Source organism: Gavialis gangeticus, unplaced genomic scaffold, assembly GCF_001723915.1.
Source record: "Gavialis gangeticus isolate Ggan-Ray unplaced genomic scaffold, GavGan_comp1, whole genome shotgun sequence".
NCBI lineage: Eukaryota > Metazoa > Chordata > Crocodylia > Gavialidae > Gavialis > Gavialis gangeticus.
This window is the reverse complement of record NW_017729031.1, coordinates 91,259,067-91,268,325: the sequence shown is the minus strand read 5'-3', so window position 1 is coordinate 91,268,325 and position 9,259 is coordinate 91,259,067. Positions and strand designations below refer to the sequence as shown.

The 9,259-nt window shown below is 41.8% G+C and overlaps 1 protein-coding gene across 1 annotated transcript in view; it reads right to left on the bottom strand.

Moving 5' to 3' along the window:
- Positions 1 to 5,837: 5,837 nt before the first annotated feature.
- The window catches only part of TWIST2 (twist family bHLH transcription factor 2), an 81,862-nt gene continuing 78,440 nt past the window's right edge, over positions 5,838 to 9,259 (bottom strand). The window contains exon 2 of the mRNA XM_019523372.1: positions 5,838 to 6,568. The gene's annotated coding sequence lies outside the window, so the exon portion shown is untranslated. The remainder of the gene's footprint in view (positions 6,569 to 9,259) is intronic.

Sequence of the window (9,259 nt, the reverse complement as noted above, 5' to 3'; positions counted from 1 at the left end):
TGATAAGGACCAGCAGGTTGTTGTACTTACAAATAGTTCTTCATTTTCTCTTTCTCTTGAGTTTCAATATGAATTAGTTTTCAGTACATTTCAGGCCTGTTCCTGCTCCCATTGTGTGTAAACAGTTTACACTTAGATCCCTGACTAAATTACTCACTGCATGTGGATCCTTCTTTGTGCTTGCCTGCAACACCATTGAAATTGGTAGGGCTCAGCTTGCTGCCGCTTTCTGGTGGAATCTCACCTGTTAAGGCCAAGTTTTCATCCCTACCTATGTGGTGCCTAGTACCTATCTGGTGCTATCCAAATAATACTTACAGTTTCTTATGATCAGCAAGTTGACTATTTCTGTTCATGGAAATATGTTAATAGAATTTTTTCCCCCCGGAAATGACACTTGGGTGGTCCCAGCAGAGCTGAACGTTTATAAGCATTTCTGAGTAATTATCAGAGCTTCCCTCCCGGCCCCTCCTCACTGTTAACATTCTCTGCAACGTTTGAAAATGATGCAGATTGGGAGGGGATCAGAAACGTCTGCTGTTAAGAAAAAAGTTGTTGTGTTGCTGTTGTTAATTTGATCTGTTTTAAGGACAGGAGCTAAAAGGTTTCATCTTTGGAAAATCAAGTTTTTATTAGAGTTTGCCTGAGCAAGGATTGAGTAAAAATGCAGCAAATTTGGGGCAGAGACCTCAGGATTGGCTTAGTTTTCAATGAAACATTACTTTGTTGTTGTGTAGAGTATCTCAAAATTTTTCTGAAGTCTTTTAAGTATGTGCAGCCAAATAGTCTGGGTACAATATTTAGCCTGTTTCTGCGTGTGCTGCCTTGAAAGGCTTACCATTGTGAGGAAGGGTGCTATTGTGGTTTAGTTCAGTGCATTAAAAACGTCTAGATCGGATTCTGTGTTCAGTGATAGATTTGGTGTGTGTTCTTGGGCATGTCACTTTGTGCATCAGTTTTTCATGTTACCCTGACATCTGTAATGACAAGTTAATTCAGGTCAATGATGGAAGCAATAAAGTAGACTAGGAGGACTGGGTCAATGAGATTCAGCAAACCTATACATTAAATGAAAATAAAAAATATATGTACAGTTATTTACTGTACGTAAGAACAAAGCCCTATTTAGCACCAGTATTTCACCTTTAATGTTAGATCTGCATTCACCCACTTTATTGATATGTGGTAACAGCTGATTGGAAGTAAAACTGAGCAACCAATTCTTAAGGGAAAAAAATATTAGGCAAATGTGCCTCTTTTTATAGTTAATTAAAATATCTGTCCCTTGTTACATACAATTTTCAGATGTATTTTCTTGAAATGTTTTATCTGAAAAAAATGTCAGCTCCCAAATTCTTAGCATTTCATGGAGTGTTTAATAATCACAATTCTGTATTTGGATTCTGTGATTGATCAGTTAAATTATCTGGCATTGTTCTGTTGTGTGAATGGGTGAAGAAACTTTAGAAACACTGTATCTGTGTGAATCACATCTTGTTCCTGATTAAATAAATCTTGGTTATATGCCCAAATATGCTTCCCACAAACATTTATGCCCATTAATTTTCACTTGCCCCCCAAAATGTATGTAAGGTGCATGTAGCTGTGTACTTATAATTATTTATTTTCCTTACTTGCATACCACGAGTTACAGGAGAGGTATAAGGCAGACAAGGTTCTTTTATTAGACCAATTCAAATAGTTGGAAAAACCTATTGTCCTATAAACAAAGAGAAGGCTTTGACCCATCTTTGATTCAATGTGAGTGCATCACTTGGAAATAAGGGGACATGCTTATTTCTTTGTAATACTAAAGAGAAGGTCACATAAACTAAGGTAACTGTAGATGGCAGTCCCAGCAGAGGACAGGACTGCAGCTATTTGACAAAGCATGCAAGCGAGTGCTTAACTTTAAGTAAGTCCCACTGAAGTCATGTGCTTAGCTGTTTGACCAAATCATGGCCCACATGGCTACAGAGAATGAAGTAATACTTTAGTCCTAAGGATGTTTCTTAGCAGGAGAGTTGAGGCGATAGAGTAGGAGTGTCTGAAGCTTGATTTAGGTATGTAACATTGAAAATGTGGACCATATTGTGTCTTTCAAAGATAACACTGCAAGTATTTTTGTTTGCCTTTGCACGACTCCCCAGAACCCCCAGAAAGATTCACTTCTTGCTGCCCTGAGATTTGGAATCCATTTAATAGAATCTTGAACAGAGTGTCTTTAACAAAGCTGCTATGTACGGGAGGGCAAATGTGCATTCAGTGTCGCACAGGTCACGAGAACTCTGAAACCGGACACCCACTGTGAAAATATTCTATTCAAAGCATTTTTGTGCGACATATGTTAAATTCACCTTCCTGAATGGTATTCTTGGCTTTGCCAGTACCAGAAACCCAGATGGAGATGTCATTGACTTTTTGAGAAAATAAAGACTTTTTTAATTGGCTTGATCTCTTTTATTCCACACAACTGTGCTCATAGTAAAATAAACATTTCAGTTGACAGTTTTAAAACCTCCTAGGCAAATAATGCATCTGATGCATGCACATACTCTCTGTCCAGTATGTTGAAATAGTTCTCTGCAAAGCGTATTTAGATGGAATGATTGTATTTATTTTTCACTTGGCTTTAAACATCCCAGAATTCTTTTTATCACAAGAAATTATCCTTTCCCATCTTTCAAACACGCCATTCTATTTAGCTGTTTCCAAGATGTTCTCACAAGCTTATCTTTTTTTCTTGCCTTTTGCAAAAGATGAATTGGTACTTCCAGCACCGAGGCTGAGATTCAGAGACTGCCTTCAGTACAGACCTCCATTTAATCAATCCAAAAATAATCTCTCCTAGGCACCTGGGTCTCTTAGTGTTTCAGTCCAGATGCTCTTAAATTAATTTGGGATGTTGTTAATCTAGCACAGAAAGGGTGCAAGAACAAAAGGTCACTTTTGATAATTAATCCCTGTGTTTCAAGTTCCACAGTTGTTCCTTCAAGGAACAACTGTAAAAATGATTCCTTTCTAAGCATGTTATTTATGACCTGGAAATTGGAATGTCCTACAGGGGCAACAGGTCTCAGAACTTCTAAACGGAGGGAAGGGAAAGTAACTTGTGGTATGGTCTATCATTTATTATTATGGTGGCAAGGTACATGGGAAAACAGAGTAGCCTAGCAATGTTGGCAAGTGCATTCTTTCCCACTCGTGCTGCTTTTGAGTAACAAAAATTCAGCTCATGCTCTTTAATTAGGTAGGACCACACTGTTACTTTTGAAAAGGCTTCTAGCACCACAGTGGTCTGACACTGAAAAAATTTGCAACACCTCTGTCAGCACATCAGCTTCAGAAATACCCTGTTTTTTCCAGATGATTAAAACAGGCTCATTGGCAAAAAAGCACAAATGACTTCACCCTTCCAAGCGCACACAGCAAGATTCTGCTCCACTTATTAGGCATGTAAGTGGACTTAGGTGGCTAAGTGTGATCCTGTTCTGCCATTCTCACGTCCCTGGCAGGTTTGGTGGGTTCTTCTGTTCTTCAGTGCTTTTTTGTGACTCAAGTCTTAAGGAAAAGTTGGTGTGTTACAAAAGTAAATACATTAATGGATTTTCAGGGACTCAAACACAGTAAAATAGAATCACACTGGGTCCATTTTCATGCCAAATAAATGGAAGAGAATCTGGCCCACAATGTTCCCACAGGCCCTGGCAGATGTTACATTTAAAGGGTGATTAATGCATTAATGGAACAATACATTGTAACACACTACAGGTTCAAGCAGTTATATTGCCCAATAATGAGTTGCAGAAATGGTGATCCAGCCTCAGAGATGTTACTTGCTAAATGTAGAATATCTTTGCAGCTCGTTTGTAATTTGTATGTGTAACATGTTATCCATGATAGTTTGGCTAAGTCCTCTTTCCCCATCCTCCTACTCTGTGACTCATGCTGAACTCTGCTGCCCCAGGGACCTCAGCAGGAGATGTCATGATTCACCTCCTTTCTTCCTTTTCCCTAATTGGCCTTCATGGCTGCTTCTTTAAGGAACTGTTTGGCATCTCTTCCCTGTGAGAGCCAGGATGTGAACAAGCACTCAGCATAACACACTTTACTTGCACAAGATACGAATATTTTCGGGAGAAAGGAAAAGCACATACACAAAGGCACTTCATAAAATGTCCCTTGAGACTTCAGTCCCCCAGCCCTTTGTATGGGTCTCTCCTGCTCTACTCAAGGGTCATGGGAGTAGCTCTTTCACCTGCACCAAGGGGGAACTCAGCTGTTGAGATCATTGCTCACTTCTCATAAGCAGTGCAGATGAAGACAGGGAGCATGTAAGGGTTGGGGGTGAGAAGCGACAGACCTTGCATGCAGCTCTCTTGCTCCCTTTACTGGTGAGTGTTTGTAGAGTAGGGCTGTGTGTAGATGAAATGAGGGGCAAGTGTACATGACACTTTAAAGTGGGCTAAATGCTTTTGCACCGCTTTAATGGTGTTAGTGTTTGCATGCCTGGTGCTTCCCTCAGCAGCTTTGGTGCCCCCTGGGACTGCCCGAGCCAGGTGCCTGCAGGTGGGTGCTGCCTTGTGGGGAGCTGCCACTGCTGCAGAGGGAAGTACCAGCCACACCCCATAGCCCAAGGACTGCTCTGCTTGCCAGCAGCTTGCCCTCCCCTCCCCGCTGCTGGACAGCCAGGTAAGTATGTGCGGGTGCGTGCACAACGTGGGGGTTTAAAGGGCCCTAAATTGAAGCAGTGTTTTTAAAAACCTACCATTTCAATTTAGGGTCATTTCGTCTACGTACGCCTTAAGTTCTCAGCGTGCATTTTTCCCTTTCTGGATACCTTGTTCTATAAATCAGGGCTGTTCAATTTACTTGACCCTGTGGGCTGGATACAGACTACAAGGCTTCCCATGGACCAGATGTCCCACCTTTAATGGCAAGGTGGCAACTTGTCAGGGTGGCTGCCAGAGCCACTGTGTTGGCACATCTCTGGAACTCAGGAGGTGAATGCTACCTACCACTTCTCACCTTCAAACTTTTTCCCTACTGCTGATTTGAGTCACTAGTGGCCACTGAAAACTCTAGAGGGCAAGGGGATGTGGGGGTGAGTGGTGATGTTCAGGCCCTGGGTTCTGGAGCTGCACTAACAAGTCAAACAAGGCACAGTTTAGCCCCTTGCAGTGTGCCAGTTGGACAGCCCTGACATAAACAATACAGCATAAAGCATAATAAAAAAGTGTTCATTTTCAGATGATTTTTTAAGTGGCATTAAATTCTATGAAACAGAGATTTTGCTTGTATTCAAAGTTACCCAAAAGATGAGAGTTTAAATCCCTTTAGTTAAACTGGTGCAAGTCTCTGTGTGGACAACATAAAACCAATTGAAATCTGACACTTAAGCTGAGGCCACCAAACCTAAGATAGGTTTAAATAGGTTAAGATTTTTCCAAGCAGGAAACAAAGGACAACAACACTCCAACTCTGCTATATCAGGGTGTCCAGAATGTAGAATAAGCTGTGCAATCACCTACCCTGAAAATCTTCTAGTGGAGACTAGACAGTCAGCTTCCTGGATGACCTGACCCCCAGTTATCTTTCCTGCTTGGTGCAGGGGGCTGGACCCAATGACCTTCCAAGGTCCCTTCCGGCCTTACAATCTATGAATCTATATAGGATTTCTCCTAGTTATCCTGAAACTCAGGCCAGTAACTTGTGACATGAATCTTACTTAAATCAGCACCAGCATGAGTGTAGGTGAGGCACAAGAGAAGAACTTACTCAACTTTCTCTTTGCTTAATTATGGAACTGTGAAATCAAAGTAAATCAAATGCCCCTGGTAGCTGCATGACATCTTTATTTCTGTTGGCAAGAGAAGCAGTATACACAGCAACATTGCAGTCTCTTAGCTCGTTAAAAATATCTCAATAAATAAAACAAATAAGCAACATGTACACTGGAACAGAAAATGAAAAAATAAAAAGGAGGTTTAGCTGTAGCAAATCATGGAGCAATAAGGAAGAGGAGATGGGAACGTGAAGAGCAGACTCTGTAATCCAGGCTTTACTTGAAATAAATCATGCAAGGTTTGAGAAGACAATTTTCTTTATCTTTCTGAGAGCCTTGGTCCAGTTTTGCTGTTACTGTACAAGAAATCAGTTTTGAATTTAAAAAATATACATTAAAAAAAGAATACAGCAAAGGGAAAATAAAATCCAAATCCAAAGATTTCTCATGTGTATTCCTGAATGAAGGTTTTTCAGAAAAAAAATAATTAAAAAACCCAGACACACACATGCGCACACACAAAAACTCAACAACAATAAACAATCATGAACATTGCTTCTCTTCTCTTTTCTTTTGGTCAGTCTCTTGGGGAGAGATGTTGCAAAGTTTCAGACCGTTTGCTTTGGTGCTGTTTTTCTGCTCAGTCTAAGTGCTCTGCAGGAGTTCAGAGCTAGGGAGGTCAAGAGGGGTCTTTTGGACCAGTTTACTTGAGGTTGTTAAGGTTTCAGAAGCTACAAAGTTGGATACATCCCAATTCCACTTCAGTCTCAGACACTGGACAGTCTAGGGAAAAAAGAAGAAAAATAAATACAGTTAGCACTGGACATCTTCCCACATGGATTTCTGTGATAACCTTTTCCTTTTACAAATCAATGCCACAATTCATGAAGGTTCCTTGTCATATGCTTAAATCTATTCCTGTTCAGGACAGGCCTTCAGTATATGCTTGAGTCTCATTGACTTTACTGAAATAATGTACATATTCAGCCCCCCACCTCTAGGAATTAACAGTCTATACATTAGGCCTCCACAAATTTTAAAATCTGGACCTCCCATTTCTATTTAGGATTAAGGTTAAGCACGTGATCAAGTGCTATTATGAATAGGGATACTTTTTTGAGGCAAGGAGGAAGCCCTTAGTACATACTGAGGCATGAAAAAGCTTTACTATGAGAGACTTCACTATGATGTTGAGTTAATTCCAGAGGAATTAACTGATCATAATTAACAGTTCCTCTGCCCTGTTGCTGAGTGACTGGTAGCACATAAACCTGCTTGCTTCTAGCAAACACCTATCCCAGGATGGTTATGGAGAGAGGACATCTGAACAGGTTTAACTTACACGAGTAGAGTTTTACTCCTGATTCTCCTTCAGCAGTAATTCTCGACTGGATTGGATGAAGGTTTCCCTGGTTTATGTCATTTGCTGCTTTTTTTACACTGGTTGCAAGTGTTTTGTTTATTAAGGGCCCCTGTGTAACAACTCATGCTCAGAGAGGTAAGGAAGGGGCCTTCAGTGTCTGGTTAATTTATTTAGCAAGGCTACAAATGAGAGTGAACATGAGAGAAATACATACAATAACGAGGAAGAAGTCACTCAGATGTTTCTGTTTACTGTCTCTTACCCCCACTAGCACAAGGAGGCACGGAGTCAAATTCAATGGCAGTACCTTTAAAACTGTTGAAAGCAAATATATTGATATGGTTGGCTAGTGGATCTCCCTGCAGAATAAACTTGAAAGCCATGAGTTTAGTGACATTACTGTGAATGATTAGAATATCTGGCTACTCTCAGTTTGTGAGAATAAGTGACTGGGTAGTACATAACTAGGCTGCATTTTAAACTGGATGCCAAATTGCAAATTTTAAGGCATCAACCATTTGCCTCTTGGGTTAGGAGGATGCTTCCCATGTAACCTTATTATCATGGGGGTTTTGCACCTGGCTTTGAAATATCTAGTACTTGCCACAGTTGGAGACAGGATACATGTCTAGATAGAACTGGGTTCTGGTCCAGTCTGGCAGTCTTTCCTTTTGGCCCCATTTGTCAAACATGTTAGAAGCTGTGCTGGGTGGTGTTTACTGACTAGTTCACCTGAAACCAGCATTTCCCTTTCTGACAGATTAGCACTACGTGTTGCCTGCCACAGTTGAACCCCATAGACTTCAGTGGGGAAAGGAAGTAGAAACTTCGCTTTGGACACGTGCCATGAGATTTATTTTGTATTGATGAAGAGGGCAATTTTGACCTACCACACAGATCCTTGTAACATTAGGTCCTAATGGGAGAGGACCATAGTACAGAATTTAATTTTATGAAATGGCATGCAGAAGTGCTTTTCATAATTACAGGTTAGATCCTAGGCGGGGTCCACACCCACTCTGCTGCTGGGTTTTGCCTTAGAGGCCCATTAAGCTGACCATAGGAAGACCATTTCACTCAGGTGTGTTTTCCGGTGGCAGAGAGGGGATGGTTAGGGGTTGAAATGTGGGTGGATTTCCCTATTTTGCAATAATCATCCAATGTTGTATCAGCCTCTTGACACTTCAGAGTGGGCCTATCCAACTTCTAAGTGGCCAAGGGCTGCACACCATATGGGCCATGTCAGTGAGGTCTACATGCCACACAGGGCATACCAACGTAGGCCCTTGGCTGCATGCCATGTGGCTACCCATGACAGCACCATGCTCCTGTGTAGGTGGCCAACCCCTCCACTGCACAGCATGTTCCCCTGAACTATTATATTGTGTACCCATGCAGGCCCCCCCACCCCCAACACTGTTGAACCACAGTTTGTGTGGCCCCAGCCTTACCTTCAGCTCCCCACACTGTGCTGTGCCACCCTGCTCCTGGGGTGGAGGCAGGAAGCAGAAGCCAGAGGACAGTGGGAGAGCCCAGAGGGAGAGCAGTGGCTGGGTGGGAGGTCAGGGGCCACAATTAACCTCTTACAGGCTAGGTGGCTAGCCCTGCTCCAGGCATATAGTCAAGCCATGATCAGGAGAATGCAAAAGGAACCTATGCATTTTGTCTCTCTGCCTGTGCTATCTGCTCCCTGGCCTTGGCACTGCAGTTACTATATCCTGAAAAAGATATTATTACTCTCTCAGCACACTAGGACATTTCCTTGACTCTGGACAGAAGGGATTTGAGGTCCTGCATTAACTAATTTGGGGACTTTAACCACTGAAGTGCTCTCAATCCTGGCACAAGCCCAAGTTGGGGTGCAGAACCTGAGCCACAACCGTTTAGTCCAGAAGCAAGATCTCTGGCACCCGAATGACAGTCATATCAACAGTTCTCACAAGAAAGACTCTCTCCAAGCTCTCAGTTCTAATCCTCAATGGGAGTTTACAAAACACCTTTCACAGACAAGCCTATGAACTTCACTTCATCAATGTACTGGATACAAAAAATCATGGACTAAATATAGACATTGGATTTATGGCACATTATAACATGCCTAACATCTGATT